General features: G+C 38.4%; 1 protein-coding gene across 37 annotated transcripts in view; it reads left to right on the top strand.

Moving 5' to 3' along the window:
* The window catches only part of LOC116183733 (uncharacterized), a 189,577-nt gene that overhangs the window by 36,533 nt on the left and 132,579 nt on the right, over nt 1–20,465 (top strand). The gene's annotated exons all lie outside the window — the stretch shown is intronic.

The raw sequence follows: 20,465 nt of genomic DNA, 5'->3' as shown, positions 1-20,465 counted from the left end.
GTTCTTTTTCACTTCACATGTCATACTTAAATGTTCTTTGAGTTAGAACAAAAATAGCTATCTGGGTTTTGAGCACCTGCCTGGAAGATGGAGAACCTGAGGCTTTTGGTGCTGTTTGACTTAATGATAGACACAAACAGGATCTATGTTAACTTGCTCTCACTCCTGCATGTGTGAGCCTTGGTGCTCCTCTCACCAGGGCTGCTGTTCATGGCTGCACCACTGATGTTCCCAGACGAGGAACTTGTTGATGACACGCAAGGGTGAAACCACTTGATGGCATTCAAACTGCATCTCTGCCAAAGAAAATTGCTGATAAACTTTTGTTTGGACATGTGGAACACAATTTGGATTTGCAAGTGCCAGCTATGTTTAATAGCTTCCCATCTCTTGCATGTTCTTGCCTGTCAATTTTTTCTCCAGTCTGACTCCTAATCTCTATACTTGACCAGCAATTATTTTTTGGTGTTAAATTCCATCTGCTTTTGATCCTGTTGGCATTACTATGTCTTCCTCAAAATGACCTGACTTTGTCTCTGTGATTGCTATTTGTAGTACAGATCTGCAGAAAACCAGAAGGCTCTAACATTATCATTGCTATTTTTGATATACGGACCTCCCATACTGATGGAAAGATCCAGGGGCAATTGCAAAAACAATATCTCTGATCTATTGAGGTTTATTTCACATGTTTTTCTTTAAAGTAGTTACTACTTCCTAGGATATAAAGAAGTTTATTATTAAAAATTTGAACTGACTATACCATTATAATAAACTATTCCTTCTTCATCTTTTATTTTATGCAGAAATCAAATTGCAGATCTTTGTCAGAAATGAGTTATCTCAGCAGGGTACAGAACAATAATTATTCATGCCAGGACTGTGGTGATAGACATTACTCATAACGACTCAAATTAATCATACGGCATATGATTGATGATGAGTACATCAAATTGTGTGGTGTGGACACATGAGGACTGTGGATATTGCTAAACATGTCTTTGATCCAAAATCAGAGGTGACCTTTTGAGGGGGTTCAAATCATCTGACTATTTTTTTAGTCATTAATATGGATCCACATATCAAATAAAGGCAATCAAAGTCACTTCATTTTCCACTGACAACTTTTAAATCTCTGAAAAAAGAGTCCAGAAACATTATTGCTTTGCCATAGAATATTGCCAGTGAAACATGTCTGCATGCCAACATAACGTTGTGTGCTTAAGATCTATATATAGGTCTTAAGATTTTACACGTGATTTCTCCAGTCAAAAGGAAATTTAACAAACAAAGACACAAATAAAATTAACTTGTCATTTTAGGATTATCTTGGTTAGGTAGAAGAAGGATTTAAATTTCCCCCTTTTGAGACTTTTTTTCTTAGGCACATGTTGTTAGCTGATCATGAAGGGTCAGATTGGTGCCTAGGTTTATCTCTCCTCACTGAAGTACTATGTCTCCACATCATCTCCATAGATTTTGGGTTTGCTACAGGATGGAGAATAAAGGTTTTTCACTCAGAATTCCTTTCTTTTTCATGTCCTCTGCACACATGAGAAGGGTGTGAAAATAATCTTGGCTCACACTCCTCAACATGGCAGTGAGCTGAGCTGAGCTGGCAGGGGTGGTAAATAATCTATACTATAGAGCATTTGCAGGTTACTTTCTTTCTGGAGCAAGTAGGCAGTGGAGGCTGAGAAAGGGGTTGGATCTCTCTGAGTCACAATTTCTTTCCCAGCTTGCTCTGGAGGTGCTATAACTACTTGCTGTCCCAGACATGGGCAATTGAACACAGGCTCAATTTGGCCCTCAATAAAGAAGAAATCATGAGTCTGAGAAAAATTGTTCCATTTCATGAACCAATTTTCTTATGAGAAGACACAGCATATCCACAGAATTTCTGCAAACAGCAGAGGAGACAGATGTATATTATCTGTGATAAGAGGAAATGGCTGAATTGCTTATTGCGAAAAAATTAGTCTCCTTGATGACTCATTATTTTAAAAATTGCCTGTCAACTTAATAAGTGGACTTTATTATTATTATCATAGTTTATTTTTTCTATTACAGTAGCACTCAGGAGCTGCAGTCAAAAACTGGGGTTTCATTGTGCTAACCACCATGTACAAATAAAATCTCTGATGGTCCATGCCCTAGGAAGCTTACTATTTTGAATCCCCAAATTGCAAAATTTTGAGCATATTTTTTATTTCAAGTCTCTGGGTGTGTATTTTAGCAAATAAACTGTTGACAATTTTTTTCCCTGAAAGATTCTTTTCTTTTAAAGCAGATGAAATATCTGGAAAATGTAAAACCAATAGAGAGGATCCGAATTCCTCTTTGTCCTTAGCAGACAATTTCATATGAAAGTGCACTATGAACTCTGATTAAGAAATCTGCACAACTAGTAAAAGTTCTGACATGGAATTCATTAGTTCCAAATCTTCGAGACATACAGAAATGGATAGGTTCTAAAATAATTATTTTAGATTGTCAAAACACACATGATTACTATGTACATACATACATACATACATACATACATACATATATATATATATATATAAAGAGAGAGAGAGAGAGACACAAACACTCCCCCCACACGCACACACACACATGCACACACACATATATATAACATACATTTGGGAAGTAATAAGTTCATAGAATCCTGGAATGGCTTAGGTTGGAAGGGACCTGAAAAATATAAACTAATTTTGACCCCTATTACAGGGGCAGGGACACCTTCCTCCAGACCAAGCTGCTCAGAGCCCCATCCAACCTGGCCTGGAACACTTCCAGGGCTGGGGCAGTCACACCTTCCCTTGACAACCTTTTCCAGTGCCTCACCACCTCCACAGTAAAGAATTTCCTCCTAATATCTAATCTAAACCTACTCTCTTTCAGCTGAAGCCATTCCCCCTTGTCCTGTCACTCCATATAAAAAGCCTCTTTCTATTTGTCATGGAGGCTCTCTTCAGGTACTGTGAGGCTGCAAGCAGCTCACCCCAAAGCCTTCTCTTCTGCAGGCTTAACAATCCCAATTCTCTCTACCTTGTCTTGCAGAAGAGTTCTTTATCCCTCTGGTCATCCTGGTGACCTCCTCTGGACTCCCTCCAGCAGCTCCATGTCCTTCCTGTGCTGGCCCCCCAGAGCTGGTGCAGCCCTGCAGGTGGGCTCTCACAGAGCAGAGCAGAGGGGCAGAATCCCCTCCTGGCCCTGCTGCCCACGCTGCTTTGGATGCAGCCCAGGACACGTTTGGCTCTCTGGGCTGGGAGTGCCCATGGCTGGGTCATGTCCAGCCTCTACCCACAGCACCCCCAAGTCCTTCTGGGCAGGGCTGCTCTGGTCTGTCCATCCCCAGCCTGTGCTGGTACTGGGGGTTGCCCTGACCTAGGTGCACCACCAACTTCTGATCTTGTTAAACCTCAGGAGGTTCCCATGGGCACACTCCTGGAGCTTGCCCAGGTCCCTCTGGATGGCATCCCATCCTTCAGGTTTGTCAACAATGCTGCTCAGCTTAGTGTCACCTGCAAACTTGCTGAGGGTGCACTCAATCCCTCTATGTCAGTTATGAAGATATTGAATAACACAGGTCCCAGCAGAGATCCCTAAGGCACACCAGTTTTCACTGATGTTCCTTGGTACTCTGAATCATTGGCCATTATCCTCTGGAAGTGGCCATTCAACCAATTCCTTATCCATCTAACAGTTCATCCATCTAATCTCTCTTTCTTAACAAATATTTGTTTTTTAGCACTATCACATTAAAAATATAGCATTAATGAAGGCACTCACATTAGTAGAGAAATTATTTACCAACCATTAGATATAGGAAAAAACCCCCATATATTTTAACTGATGCTGAATAATAATCAAATCATTAGGTATTGTGTCATGATGGCTTTACAGCTTTACCTGTATTTTTAGTAATAACTGTATCTCCATAACTCCCACCTTCATATCTTGTCCATTACTTTTTCCTACTTAATTTGGCAACTCTAACTGACAATAATTTCATAGTCACTGTAACTTCTTAAAGTAATTCATATCACATTCACCTAGCAGTATGAACTGCCCACTCCTTGTATTTCAATGAAGCTTTTCAAAGAGAACATTTTGTTAGGACTTTATTCACCACTTAATTTAGCATGCTTAAAAATCATCTTGATAGTCTATAGAAATAATGATACACCAGTGTTAAAACAGTCTATTGGCAGAAATGGAACCTCAGTTACGTGACACAGGCCTGAATTTGACATTTTCCTTTTATATTAGTCAAATTTGATGTTGGGTATTCTATTTCTTAAAAATGTAGAATTCAAAATCACAGAGGCAGAAGTTATTCTGTAGTTTCTCTTGGCATGTAAAAGTGTGATGTTTTTAAATCAAAATTTAAGAGCTGCTTTTACATCTATTTTATATTCCTGTATAGTAGGCTATCAAAGCTTGCTTTGTGGCATTTCCTATGTACAAATTAGGAAAAACTCCTAAACCTGGTGATTTATATTTTTTTAGACTTTAACTGAACTTTTAATTAGCATTCCATCTCTAGAGTTTAATTTTGTCTTGGTTCTTCTTAAAGGCTATTGCTTCTTCCAGTCAATTACACATTTTTTTTCAATTAGCTTTTTTTAGTGAAGCCATTTCCTTATAAAATTAACTGCCCTGTCCCATAAAATTCATTGCAATACAACACACTGTGCATCACTGACCTGCCCAAGGTAGTGCCACAGACCTGAGGAAAAGGTGAGAATGGAACCTTACAACTTTATAAGGATTTCATAGCAGCCTCTTAAATGCCTGGACATTTTCTTTAGTGTAACTTTTTAATAAGCAGGGGAAGGAAAACGCTCATGGATCAGTTCAGTAAACAAGAATTAGTTCTGGTCCATAGTGAGTAGTGTTGCTCCAGTGTGCAGTAGCTGCATATTTGGCTGCTATATTAAAATATTGAGTTTGGTGAATGTGTTTATTCCTTGGTGTCTGAAGGGCAACCATATAATTCTGGTATACATATTAGAAAATTGTTTTCCAGGATTTTTTCCAGTAAGAGTTATCCCCACTTCCAAGTATTTCTGACTGTCTTTTTATCTGTACTTCTCAATTAGTTTTGAAGGATGTCATTGTGTACCCTCAGCCTGGGAAGTGAAGTAATCAGGTAATATTCAGAATCACTGGGCTGTGTAATCTGATTATGAATGTTTACTTTGTGATTCTGCCATAGAGGAGAATCAAAGCCATGGGAAGGACACACAGAGAAAAATACAAAAACAAGCTCTCAGAAGTTTATTCTTCTGAATGGCATATTCTTAACTCAAGCCAAACTTGTAGAAACAGAGATTAATGACAAAAAACCTTTTGTGCTTTACAGTAAAGCTTGTATTTTAGAGAACATAGCAGATCAGGTAAGTAATTCTTCTGTCTTTATATTTTCTGCTCAAGCTTGCTCAAAACTATCTTATGAAATGTGAAGCTAATGAATGTGAAGCTATGAAATGTGAATGGGATTAAATCAAAGTATTTGGAAGAAATTTTGGTTAAATCTTTTGGGCAGGCAGCTACTAGCCAAGCAATTAGTTCTATGAAACACTGATATTGCCTGAATGCTGTACAGCAGTAGCAGAAGAATGTTAGATTGTGCTCACAGGGGTTTAGTACGAAAGACTAGGGATAAACTGAAAAAGAGTTAAAATGATGGCAATTAGACAAATCTAAGGATCTCATAAAAGCTGTAGTCTAGATAAGGATTGGATAGAGATGAAGACCTGGAGAGGAATATGGAAGTCTGGTGGAAAAAAGCTTCCTCAGAAATATGAGCTCCTCAAGTTATTCTGAAGATTAACCTGCATTTATGACAATAGTATATCTACTGGGAGGTCATTTCAGATGCTAAAAATACCTTGAAATCAGTAAATCTTTTTAATAAAAAACTGTGTGTGTTTGAATAATGCCAAGAAAACTAGATTGAGGAGAAACTATTAAGGTTTTTTTTATAGGGTATGAATTCCCATATCTACAGATTCCAGTGATGATTCAGTTACCCTCTTACACAAAAACAATTTACAAAGTTCTATTTTTGTCCACAGAACCTGACGGTGTTTTTATAGGGTGGCAATGATTCAAGAGAGAATGCATCTTGCTATCAGCAAGTGAAGGCAAAGTGGGTGGGAGAGAGGAGGGAAGGGGAAGAGCTGTCATTCATTCCTTTATTCACTGAGTATAACACAGGGCAAGAAAGAAGCAAGAAGGAATCATGGTTCTGTGATATGAGTGCAAATCCAGTAACTTCTGGAGCTCTTCCTGGTATGCTGCAAAATGCACTAAGATTTTTCCAAATTTGCCAGTCTGACCTTATCCCACAGCTCACAATATCTATACCAAGGATACATACCATACACTACTGAGTGCCCTGGTTTTAGTTCCTGGCTAATTACATGATCCAAAAGTGACTGAGAAGCTTTGTGTTACCTAAAATTTCCAATATATTAGAATAAAAACGTGCAACATCTGTTGTGACTCATGCTTACCTGGTTTAGGTTGCATTGAAATCCCTCATGATAAACACCCTGCAACCTTCAAGGATTGGATCAAGGCAAGTTGCCAGGCAAGTCTAAACACAATTTGTATTTCTCTAGTTATTGCAATAAAAATCTTACAGTCATGTCTTTCCATTCAAGTCCTAATGACTGCGTTTTCTCCTTGGGAAGAGATAGTGCAGCTGAATAGAGCTGAGACTTCCTTTGTTGAAATCACTTCAAGCTCTTCTCCTATGCTGGCTAATTTCTTAATGCCTGCAAGTTTCATTGTCTCATGGAGGCCTCATAATACTATATTTTTATTTATTACTTTTATTTTCTGCAGGTACATGCCAGCTCAGGAAGAGAGGTTTTCAGTGGGCAGTAATCTTTCCCCTTTGGTAGTCTGAGGTTTTCATTGCTGACTTCTTGCCTTCACCAATCACTACTTTTCTTTCCGCTTTTATGAACTGTCTTGAATTCTATTAAATATAACACATTAGAATATCCTGAACATAGCATTTGATTAAGGGGTGCTGTTTAGAGAATTACCTTTTACATATTATTCAGGAATGCAGAACAAAAACAATGACAAAAAACCAAGAGAATTGACCTTTGGAATAAGTTCTAACATTTTAAACTGTTTTAACATTTATTGGACAAGTGTACATTTTTGAGTTGATTTGAGCCTGGGTTTTTTGGGTTATTTTACAGCAGCATCAGTAAAAGAAAGTCACTGGTATAAAGAGGCTGAATCACCAGAGAAGGTGTGAGTGCCTGGACATGTAATCAAAATTTTGAATAGACATGTCAAAAAAAAAAAAATCTGTCATGCATGTCTAGCATTAGGTGGAAGTAAAATAGGTGGAAAAGAAAAATCACCAGTTTTTAAAAAGCAAGAGTAAATAAGAGAATATGGGAATCTCAGGGGTTTTAACAAGACCAAGTGCTGGTGCTGCACCTGGGTTGGGCAAACGATTCAGAGTACCAAGGAACATCAGTGAAAACTGGTGTGCCTTAGGGATCTCTGCTGGGACCTGTGTTATTCAATATCTTCATAACTGACATAGAGGGATTGAGTGCACCCTCAGCAAGTTTGCAGGTGACACTAAGCTGAGCAGCATTGTTGACAAACCTGAAGGATGGGATGCCATCCAGAGGGACCTGGGCAAGCTCCAGGAGTGTGCCCATGGGAACCTCCTGAGGTTTAACAAGATCAGAAGTTGGTGGTGCACCTAGGTCAGGGCAACCCCCAGTACCAGCACAGGCTGGGGATGGACAGACCAGAGCAGCCCTGCCCAGAAGGACTTGGGGCTGCTGTGGGTAGAAGCTGGACATGACCCAGCCATGGGCACTCCCAGCCCAGAGAGCCAAACGTGTCCTGAGCTGCATCCAAAGCAGCGTGGGCAGCAGGGCCAGGAGGGGATTCTGCCCCTCTGCTCTGCTCTGCTGAGAGCCCACCTGCAGGGCTGCACCAGCTCTGGGGGGCCAGCACAGGAAGGACATGGAGCTGCTGGAGGGAGTCCAGAGGAGGTCACCAGGATGACCAGAGGGATAAAGAACTCTTCTGCAAGACAAGGTAGAGAGAATTGGGATTGTTAAGCCTGCAGAAGAGAAGGCTTTGGGGTGAGCTGTTTGCAGCCTCACAGTACCTGAAGAGAGCCTCCATGACAAATAGAAAGAGGCTTTTTATATGGAGTGACAGGACAAGGGGGAATGGCTTCAGCTGAAAGAGAGTAGGTTTAGATTAGATATTAGGAGGAAATTCTTTACTGTGGAGGTGGTGAGGCACTGGAAAAGGTTGTCAAGGGAAGGTGTGACTGCCCCAGCCCTGGAAGTGTTCCAGGCCAGGTTGGATGGGGCTCTGAGCAGCTTGGTCTGGAGGAAGGTGTCCCTGCCCCTGTAATAGGGGTCAAAATTAGATGATATTTTTCAGGTCCCTTCCAACCTAAGCCATTGTATGATTCTATGTTCTGATTCTCATTAATAATGCAGGAATAAAATAACATAAAACCCCTATATTTTTACCAGAAATGCTAAGATTTTCTTAACACTATATAAACAGCTGACTTATTCATCTTGACTGCGCTATAAAAAGTCCAAATATTTTTCTATTATTAGATTTCCATTATTTTTCTATTATTAGATTTCAAGATCACTGCAGACATTTGTATGCCTAGGTTTTATCACCACACTTGTTTAATATGAGATATTGGAGGTTTACTTTTTTTAACATTGGTTTCTCTTATCAAAGATTGATTGATTTTAAATTCACACTTGGATTTTTATCTCCATTGAATGATATAAACTGTTGAATGATATAAGGTGTTTTTTTAACTCTAGATGATTTTTCTGTATCAGATTCTCTGAGTTTTTCTATCTTCATATATCACTGGAAGCAGTGATACCATATCTTTCTTTTAGACTGGCAAAAATTTATGTATTCAATTTTCTCTCTTTGCTGTGTACGCACATTGATGTTTGTATAATGTATATTTTTACATTTAAATAACACTGGTGGCAATGGTGCTTTAATTTTCTCTAACTCTGATGTTGTTAATTTGGACTCACATTTCAGATCAGAAACCCGATTTGAACATGAGGTCTGCAACTTCATTTGTAACCAAAGGTAACTGCAACTGATTTTTTTATATAAGACGTACCAAGAGCAGGAATAAAGACTTCATAACTTCTTATAGGTTAAGAAATGGAGTTCAACGGGGAAAAATTAAATAGGCAGACAACAACAGACAAGTTATAGCGAGGCTTATTTTCTGTACTTTTGCTAAAATCTCCACAGGATGCTTACCACTGTCCTCTGAATTGGTGGATTTTCTTGGCACTTAGATCCCTTGTTCTCCTACTAACATTTTCATTCTCTCAGGTGTAGCCACTGATGATGTTGTGAAACATCTTTAGAGGCAGTCTTCTTTGAATATTCTGCCTCCTTTACTCTTAGCTGACCTTGTGCTTAGTATTTTTTCTTTATCAGAGAATGGACACTAGTTCAATAGTTGAAGGCTATAATCTCATACCAGCTTTAACTCAGTACTTTTGTTTCCTCACATCCCGTCTATTGCTACCACTGTCAGTCATCTCAAAATTAATTTTACTTTCCTGCTTAGAAGTGCCAAGTTAACTGAAGTGCCATAGTATATACCCTGCATTCCTTTGACTTATTTATTTCAATTGTAAAAGTTTAGTTTTCTAAGCTTGTTATTACAGAATTAGTTTCAAGGAGCTCAGCAACTGATGGTTCCCTGTCCCACAATACTGTAATTAAAATATTGTTCCCACTGCAGCCCAGCAAAATGCCCAGCTTCATTGATATATGTTGTCATATATATTCCCTCCCTTCTGCTCATCTGCCTTTCTGGTTTTACCATTTTTCTTATTTTTTTAAAATATCTATAGCACAACCAACTGCAATTAGATCTTTACCCTCCAAGTGACTCAAACCTTCTGTCATGCAGCTTGCCTATTGATATAACATCTGCTATACAGAACGGTTACATCCTATATTTAGTTGGTTTAAACCACTATGACATAGAAATCTCTTCATTTCAACTCCAGCAAGCTGGGGAGTCAAATTCCATTTCTGTGCATGAGTAAGAGGCAACTTCCTTATATGCTTCCTGTTAAAGAATTTCTGGTCATCTGGGATAAATCTCAAGTTCTTGAAAATTTTGAGCAAAGCTGAGACTAAGGTTTGCTTTAGGACCATTTAAACTGAGTCTCAGTTAGGGCTGGTGATAATTTAATTTCTGTGATACTTTGATTCCAAGATCACAAATGCTGATGAAAAAACGAACACACTTTTCCCTGCCATCTTACTGTCTGTGCCAAGAATTTCTGCATGAAACAAAGAGATACCTCCCTAGAATTGCAACTAACTGCCTCCATCATCTAGAACAACATAACAACATTAGATCATGGTCTACCATCTGCTTTTTCTCTCAGACTGGACTAATGAGCTCATCAGCTCATGGTGAGTCTGGACTTGCTGAAACTCTAGCTGAGACTTGCTCAATTTGAACCTCACCTGGCATTCTGAAGAAAGGGTTGAACTGCAGGGCCCCAAGTCAAATAGCATGTGCTTATTTATTTTTTTTTTTTAAGATTTTACTTCTTTTGAAATTATACCTTACCTTAACCTTTTGAGTATATAACTTTCTTCCTTCTCAAAGATAGCTCCTTGCTTTCAGCTTAATTTTATTTTTAATTTATAAATAGCAAAGACCAAAACTGTAAGATGCTCTTGCATAAGAATTAGTTTTAAAATCAGATTGAAGAGAAAGCAAAAGGAAGAAGATATAGTGACAGAGAACTTTTAGTTTAAAATCTTCCACTTTTTGTGTTTTACAAGATTTCTTATTTCTTTCATTGACTTGTGGGCACATAATACACAAAATCACTTGTGCCAATGATTAGAATTCAGATTGCAGAAAAGAGAACAAATAACCACCTTCATTTGTTCCACACTGCTACTGCTCACACAGACAGGGTCAATTTTGGGAGCCAAGTTAAAAAACCTTTATTGTGGTTTCAAGAAAACACTGGGTAATGGAGCCACAATGACATTGTTGCTAGTTCTTAGTTATCACCCTTTCCCTCTCTCAACAGAAAGAAATAGTACCTTTTCATTACAGTTTAAAAATAGAACTATCAAGTCGGTGTTACAGAATCCCATGCCATAACTTTTAAGATCCATTAAGTCCTGGTACTTTTGCTTAAGTCCATGAGATACCATTTTTCCTGTGCTGGAATTTCTCTCATTCCTACTAATTTTATGCTGACATTATTGAAGTTGTACTTCTGATTATTTATTACACCATTACAAAGATAACAATTAGGTTTCAGAGACATTTTTCATCTCTTAGAACAGAACTAACACACAGTAGCCATAATTTTGATTAATTCAATAAAATATGCAAGATCTTCATTAGCTGGTGCAAGTCCTTTGGAGTAAATAAAAGTAAATTGTAATGTCAACTGGTCTAGCTCCATTTCCAGCAATAGATTTAGCCTTGTTTATAGCAGTTGAGAATTTAGCTTACAGTTCTGGCACAAACAAACGTTATTATTTTGTACCACTTTTATTTTTAGGTTGTTGTTGAATCTCTTGTAGGTTGCTCAGAAGTTTCTACCTATTTAATCTATCTGCTTTGCTTGCTGTGAGTCTGTTCCTCAAAAAATGTCTAAGGCAGGGCAGCAGCCCACACATAAGCACAAGCGAGACAGAAGGAGAAGGAGTGAAAACAAGAAGTCAGTGGAGCACTGCCAAGTTTCACTAGTTGAGGATCTGCTCTGAAACATTTTCAGTGCTTCTTTCAGTGTTGCTGATTCTGGTATGTAGCTTGAGTCTTTGGTTTGAGTCCCTTGGGAAATACACTAGCAATAAGAATAGAAAAGCAATTTAGGTGGCATCTTTGATCATCATTGCTGTCAATCAACCCAGGGCTTGGCATTAACATATGCTCTTCAGAGAAAAAACTAATCTACTCCATTTGGTAACAATTAGAAACATTAATATGACAGAAACGAGACTGAAAACCTGAATTTTTTTTTTTTTTTTTTGGAAGCCTGTAGAATGATAGGAAAATATTTTTAAAATGCAGTTTTCATTTTCAGCTTCCAGGAGTAATAATAATGTTGGTGAAATGGTCTATGTTACATTATATAAAGAAAATATGATTTTCCAATTAGATTTCCAGTTTTTAGAGCTGTTTTATTTTAAATTTTAAGCTAATGTAGTAAGAGAAAAGAAACTGAAATTTAAAATAAATCAATAAAATATACTTATACTTTAGTTTTCAGTTCACTGTTTCTACACATTTTCAGGTTTTGACTCCCTTCATCCAGAGTCAGTCTGATAAAATTTCTCTAAATCTCTATTTTCTTCCATCAATGGAAAAAATATTTGCTATCTAGTTCTAAGTAGTCCCTTTATAATTTTTAATGCTGAAAAACAATCTCTATTGTCAAATTGCCTAAAACCAGAAATTGTAGACATGAAAATGAAAAATAATTTATTTTATAATTTTTTCTCTGATTATATATGTATGTATCTTCAGTTCAGACTGATCTATATGCATTTTAAACATTCTTAGAAACATTATTTCTTTCAGATCACACATGCACTGAACAATGGTGTGTGTTATGACATAGATGACTCAACTCAACCATATAAAACAAGCATATTCAATTGCTTCACTAATAAGAAAACTGCAAGAAAGCCAGTTCTGAATTTAACTGATTTTCTCTTTTAGTCAGAGATTCTCCAGAAACCTCATGCCATGAAAAAAGAAAGGAAGATAATCAGAATCATTATTCAGTATATATTTTGAAATACATGTGTTTGTTTTCTTTACAGAACACGAATATTAAAAAAAATAAGTGCAGAAGACAGTTAATAAAGAGTGACTGTTTCATTATCCTTTTCAATAGTTTCACACTTGGATGAAAATGATTGAGATAGATTATACTTTAAGTATACTTTTTCTTATGAAAACTTAGAAGAAAAAAAGTCATATGACTATAGAACCAATCAGAATGAAATAATTTGAAATTCTATGCTGAAAAACAAACCTTTCATCCAAACTCAAAAGCTGCCATCACTTTATCCATCTTTAGGTTTTAGGTAATTGAGATCCTTAGAGGAACAAACAAAGACATAAATAATCCAATCTCTAGAAATTTAGCTGATTGTGTCTGGGAAAACTATTTTTACTTGGAGCTGGTAATCAACAGAACAAATTATTGAGAGAGTGCACCACAATCTACAATCTTGCAAGCAAGACAGTGTACTTTTTTGGAAGGTACGCTGTAGGTAGAGAGAAATATGAGAAGCATGCTGGGATCTGCTCTGCAGGAAATCCAACAGGACAGTCAAAGCAGTCTCTTCTGAGTTTAATTCTGAGAAACTGCGAGTCACACTTTATTCCCCCCAATCGACAATTCTTGTATCTCACAGTTAGAGACTTTTGTGTTGTACTATTTCCATGGCAGAATAAAATTGAAAGTGTTGCATGACACGTACTAAACAGAATGTGTTAAGATGTCTGTCTTAGTTACCCAGAAAAAAAATCTGGAGTAACTCGAGAATTTGGCTCATTGATTCAAGACTTTACACTTACCAAAATGTAAGGCAAGTGTAACAGAAGAAGTATCAAAGTCACTTGGAGTTAATCTGTTTTAGGTAAACTGATACAATGTTGTTAAATCATGTTTATAAAAGCCCACAAAGGGCTTAAGAGAATTGGTAAAGAGAACTCAAAAACATACACTGTGGTTTTTTTTTTTAATGAGTCACAAGAAGAGCTGTCCTTTCTAAATATTCTTTTACTTCCAACTGCCTAGCCTAGTGCCTACTGACGTGATGCAGAGACTTGGCAGAGAATAAATATTTTTTAAAACTTACTCATTAACACCTTGGGCCTATCCATCAGAATGATTGACATCAAGAGACAATGCAATTTTTTTTTTTTTAATAGGACACAACATGTACAAAAGGCTTTCTGTGGGCTAATGAGGCACACCTGACAGATGTGTGAGTCATTTGACACAATGGGTGGTATTCATGAACACTATCACCTTGCAATCAACTCAGGATAACATTCCTTCTTATTTTTTGAATCTACTTTTCTTTAAAATAAAAGGAATTTAGGAATAACTGCACAGGATTCAAAGAAAAGTCATTTATATGCTCCATCCCTGAGATGCTACTAATAATGATGTTCATGACATTATCTGAAATTTTATTAGGAAAATAATAAGAACTTCCTGAACTGTGTCTAAGAGATAGACTTCATGTGTTCCATGCCATGCACTTTATATTATTGCACCAAATGAATCCAGTAAAGACTAATTGGCATGAGTGAGTAACATAGCAGTGCAATAAAGATAACTTGTCACCTTTTGCTCATCTGCTCAATGTTGTCTCTAAAGGGTAATAGGTTTCATTATAGCCTGCTGTATTTCATGGAGATTCAGCAGGCAAATTATGCAAAAGTAGAGAATCACAGTGGGTTTTAAAGTAGCATTACCTTTACAAAAGAGGAAAACCAACAAAATGCCTGAAAGAAGGTACATCCTGAAAAAAAGGTATATTAAATAGGCACTATGACTCTGGAAGGTTTCAGAAATTTAATCTGTCTTTTAAGTGATCTGGCAGTCTTTTGCCAAATATGTCAGAAGATTTCTCTGCCTATCTATAGTAACAAGGTTGGCTGTATTCTGTGACTTACCCTGTGAACTCAGGCCACGCAAGTCAGCCTGATCCATATTCATCATGTGTGTCAAGCCCTGCTTCTCATCCTTCATCATGTACTTTCTGTACTTTTTCTGGTGGTGCTTGTAGCTCTACAAAATGAATCTTGATCCAAACAGTGGCATGTTTTCTCTTATGCTGTATCTCTGTGATGAAGCAGTTATCTTCTGCATAGGTTACAAACCCATTTCCTCCTAATGACCTAAGCACTAGGCATGGGCAGCCATAGTTTATTTTGAAGGACTGAGCTCTGTTCTGTCTGTGGGTGATGAAATCCTGGCTGGACAGGTTATATGGTTACCCAGAGCACTCATTAATGTTTGAGGCAATTGAGGGTTACGAATTAATAGCTTGTAGGAAAGACTGAACACCAGATGACATTGCAAATTATTTAGCTATCATTCTTGCAAAACATTGTAGTGGGGTCTGGTGCCTGCTGTGTTCTCAGAAGACTCTTGAAGTAGAACTGAGATATTGATGAACTGTTTTGCCAATCTATAAAATCAGAAGGCATCCCTGTCGGTGATATGACCCTTACAGTCCAAGAAGTTATGAAAATTAGGGAAGATATTTATTGTCACATAAAAACAGTTAGAGAAAACTAGTGTAAGTAGGATGCCAGAAGAAATAGTGTTTTATTTAGCACAGTTTTCTAGCAGTCAGAGCCAAAGGTTCAGAAGAACAGTAACATAGGCAGAAATACAAAATTACTAAAGCAGCTGCAAAAATGGCGGACCATCTCAATGGTTACAGTATCCAAAATTTCATCTTCTCTCTGGGTCTCTTTTCTCTCTAAGTCTCCATGTAGGTGCAGAGCAATCCAGGCTTGAAATGAAAGGTGACTGTCTAGATCTGTAAGATTTCTTAGCTGTTGAATTTCTAGTTCCAATGCCTATAATATCTGCAGGCTGTAATAGAATTTCAGGAATGTTTGAGGGAAAATTGTTATGCAGACATCTTAATACTTATTTTGGTAGCCAGGGAAGAGTCAACAAGATAAGAGGCATGTGAACTTTATCCCCAGAGGATCAGCACAGTGGTTCCTGCTAGGTCCCCCACTGAAAGGAGCAGATGTATTTGTTTCTACAAAAATTAGGCCTTTGAACTTCAAACTTGCTTGTTGACATTATAAAAAACTCAGTACTTAATTATATGGCATCTTCAGTCTAGTTTTTGCTGTTCCCCCTTGCTTCCTGCCATGCCAGAAGGTTTCTCTGCAGCAGTTCCTCCCAGAGTCACAGTGACACTGTGTCTCCCACGCTTCTTTTCAGCATTTCAGGCTCAAGTTGTAGTGCTCTCTTTTCAGCCCTCATTTGCTGGACAGCTGGTCTCATTTAGATGTCTGTAATGGGAAGTATACACAGTCCATATGATATTTCTATTTCTTGGTATTTCATAAATGTATGTGCAGGTTTTGAGAAGCCTGGCAATTATCCAAAGAAATCAGAGGATGCAGATGCAAATTATGCAGATGATACACCAAAATCTCACCTAGAGCTAATCTGATCAATTAAGTTCCTTGAAAATGGAAAGGATATAGAAGGGGATAAATGGTATGTCACAACTCATACTGATGCTCCAGAGCGTGGTAGTATACTGGAGCTGATTCTGTCACATATGTGACAGAGTATCATTCTTGTGTTTGTTGCCAGGGTCCAGTTGTTGTTTGATTGCATAAACTGTTCATATCCACTTCAAAAAATAAACAAGAACAGAACTTTCAGAGCATTTCAAGAGAGAAAAAGGCCTAAAAGCTGAACATCTGAATTACTGAAGATAACCTTTTTTACTTGTCCATATTTCCTTCTAGCAAGATGTTACTAATCACGGGGCACTGTCCTGTGTTCTGGGAATGACAGTGCCACTGGTATCAAGAAGATGGTGTTTCTCAGCTTATTTCAAATCACATTGACTACCCTTTTGTTAAAAGCTTCGAAAAGATGTGTGATATTTTTAGAGATTGATGTGTGAGAAAGAACAGAGTAAGAGGGATCAGCTGTGACTGAATTTGGTACAGCTAGAGGTGGAGAAGCTAGGGCTTGGACTTTTTGGAAGTGAAACCAGACCTTTAAAGCCTCATGTTGTTTTTGGCAGACATTCTTCTCCTCCCCATCTTATTTACACTCCCTGCTCACGTCGGCTTCTTTTTGCAGCATGTTATTTGCAGAGCAGAGCTTCTTTACACTTCTTTCTGCCAGCTTCCAGATGATCATGAGCCACAGAACAGTCACCCAGAAACCTGTCACCACTGGAATGGTGCACCAGAATGGAGAATATGGAGTTGGACCGCAAACCCTCTACAACAGGCTGCGGAAGAGGCTGAGTCAGCCCCTTGCTCAAAAGGCCATTATAGCATTCAGTTGCTGATCTGCTTGCCATGTGTGATAGCACATTGCTGCTAAAATGGCATATTGGCCCTAATCCTGAAAAGCTTTCAGACATGTATGCATTCAGTGAGATAAAGAACTATAGAGAGAAGACTATGTTTTCTATAAGGACGTCATATTGGTATAAAAAAGATAGGTGCAGTGATCTCAAAGTATTTTGTGATACAAAAGTATAAGCAAAAATATATAATGTACATATATATGATTTATACACACACTCACACAGACACACACACACACACACACACACACATACATATATATATATACACATATATGTATATTACATCTCTGTAACTGAATGGCATTACCATGGGGATAATGAGACCCACAAATAGCATAGTTAACAAATTTAACTTGCTATTTTTGTGTCTTTCATTTTTGAACTGCCAGGGAGTAGATTGCTATATCCTCAAATTTATCTTTGAAAATCCTCTCAAAATAACTTCCCTGTGAAACTCATTTGACAGGGTTACTTACATGATCACCTCTTTATCAATCTACTGAGAATGAGAGTTAGTTCTAGACTTTAAACTAGCAAGGCTAGTTCTTTAGCTTAGTCTGTAGCAGTTTATGCTCTCAACTCTTGAAATTATTTAGCACTGAGGACACTATGCAAAACTCTTAGAACTGTAAGAATTTTTATTCTGCATCCGAGTAAGAGTGTGACATTAAATTTCAGACAATATATACTTCACACTGCTTAGTATACAGCAGCACATATGGAGGAAGATTGGGAACTTGAGACTCCTTGCAGCTCCATGAGCACACTAACCATACTGTACTGCTCTTGCAGTCTTTGGTGTCAATGTGAATCAGCAATGCCAGTGATAGACTTATACAACTACAATGTCTGAGCTACATCAATATAAATGAATTGCATATAGGCATGTCTGTCTGCTGTGCACATATCTATATTTTATATATAGCTAAATTTGTAGATTTATCAGTGAAAATAATTTCATGTGACCAGTTTAATAGTGTTTTCCTTCAATGAATCCAATGCATAAATACTAATGGTGTGTTGCATGGTATGTCTGTCTCTCAAAACTTCAGTGAAAAAGAGGGAATTTTGAAAGTAGAAATTGACTTGAGAAATCTTGGGTTTTTTTTAGCTGATTAATCTGATAACTCTAAAGTTTTGGTTGGAGTAAGCAGTGTTTCCTGGTGAAGATGGATCAAATGGGTTTTTACCTCATTAATGCCTTAATACCACCTGATGCAGTATGTACTTTGCAGGCCATGTTTTCTTTTTTGCAGCTCTGTGATTTTACAGCTGGTACACTTCAGGCTGTCTGCCTTCCCAGGCTAAGTCCAGTTTGTCCATCTTGTGACACCTTGGTGTATGTACAACATAATACTTGTTCTCTGGGGAATTTAACAAAGCTGTTTCTAAGACAGTAGGTGCTCCTGGTGCTCAGGAGTTAGTAATTTCAAATATGACTGGGTTCATTACTAAGAAAATATGGTGGGAAGTTGTGAGTAATTTTTTTTTCCACCAGGCAAACTCTTCAATGCTTTATCAAAACATCCAGACCCTGGTGTGTTGTTCTGTTTTAGAATTTCTTCAAAGACGAACAACCTTTTTTCTGCTGACTGATGTTCAATATATGTAGCTATTGTGCAGAAAAAGAACTGCTCTGGCAAGTCACTGAGTAGATGTTTGTGCAGGTCAATAGTAGGCTGGTACCTCATGAGGAGTGGAAAACCTATCAACTTACCAATGGCAATGTCAGTTCAGATAAACAGCTGCCATTTTTCCCACTTTCCATCAGGTGGAGGTTTAACAATGTTTATTGAAGAAACCAAAGCTTTGAGAATGCTAAAAGTTTTAATTCTTTTCCACCAACTAACAGTGTGGCTTATGGTGCTGAGGACAAACTTGGAATCATGTGCCCTCACCCAACTGACCTTGTCTGCATCACTGGTGTTTTAACAAAATTGGTTCTGCACCCCCTCTTCTATGAGAAACTATATTCCCTGAAGTAAACCTGGGTTTAGGCCACCCTCTGCAGCAGAAGGGCTGTAAGGGGGAGTAGTGTAATTACTACAAGCCTCTGCTTTGACCTGGCACAGTTATGTCCACTGGGAGGAACCTGCAACTTCTGAACTCACAAACTATGAAGAAACCTGAGGTGACAAAATCAGCAAAGACTGCACCTTAGAGTTATATCATGTGGTGCATCAAAACATGCTTCAACCCAATTGAAGTGGCATTATTGTGTTACCCTTATCCCAAAATAGATAGCCAACATTCAGGTTGTGACTCTACTTGTTCCAGGCCTTGCTGAATCATTTGCAAAATCATAGCCACAAAGTGATTAACTGTTGCTAATAGTTAATTCTAATCTTAGCTACTTATTTTTGTGCTTAAAAAAAACCCCAAAAACAAAAACAAACAAAAAACCAAAGCTTTTTTCCCTAATCAGATTTTTTATTAGTATTAAGTAAAATTTAGTTTGAAAACTAACACAGACATTGCTTGATCAAAGTTACAATCATCTTTTCTAATTGACTGTAATGTGCATCCACTTTTCTCTAATATAGAAAAGATATACACAAAGCTCTGTTCCTGAGGAAGAACAGGCAAAGGAAACTTTTTGACCACACAAGCTGGTGGTTTTCATATGTCTGTGTTTTATAACTGAGTATATGTTGGCTGCACTTACATGAAACTAAAGATCTTGCACTTCCTTGGAGTGAAAAGAAAAACACATTCATAAAATTACAACACGGGTAAAAATAAATAAAAAACACAGAAAAAAGGAATAGGTTTCATCAGGAACAGAGGCACTCGTGGAGCTTGGTCAGTATAGTTTCGGAAGATGTTTCGCTGGGTAAAACGCGTTAGGAGCGGCCGTTTCAGCGCCGTTTCAGCGGCGGCCACGAGATGGCGCTGCGGGGCCTCGCACGGCGCCTCGGCCGCGTGCCGCCGGCCCGGCCCGGCCCGGCCCCGGCTCTGCGAGCCCCTCCCGCGGCACGCCGAAAATCAGGCACTGAGGAGAGGGAGCACGACTGAAAAATGTGCATCGCTGCCTTTGCCGGGATGAGTAGCATGTGGCCCCTACCGAGCCCAGGCACTCGGTGGAGGAGAGGGGCACGACGGCGCAGCTCCCGTCCCGGCGCAGCAGGGGGAGAGCTCTCCTTCCCGCCCAGCGCTTCCCGCGCTCTGCGGCTGCCGGGAGGACGGCGAGCCCTGACAGCCCTGCCCCACCGCCGTGCCGGCACCTGTTTATCGTATTTGCACAACACCGGGCACACTTGCTGCTTTCACATTGTTAAAATATTGAG

Source organism: Lonchura striata, chromosome 5 (genome assembly GCF_050655825.1).
Source record: "Lonchura striata isolate lonStrDom1 chromosome 5, ASM5065582v1, whole genome shotgun sequence".
NCBI lineage: Eukaryota > Metazoa > Chordata > Aves > Passeriformes > Estrildidae > Lonchura > Lonchura striata.
Note: the sequence above shows the minus strand (reverse complement) of the source record. Positions and strands in the feature narration are given on the sequence as shown.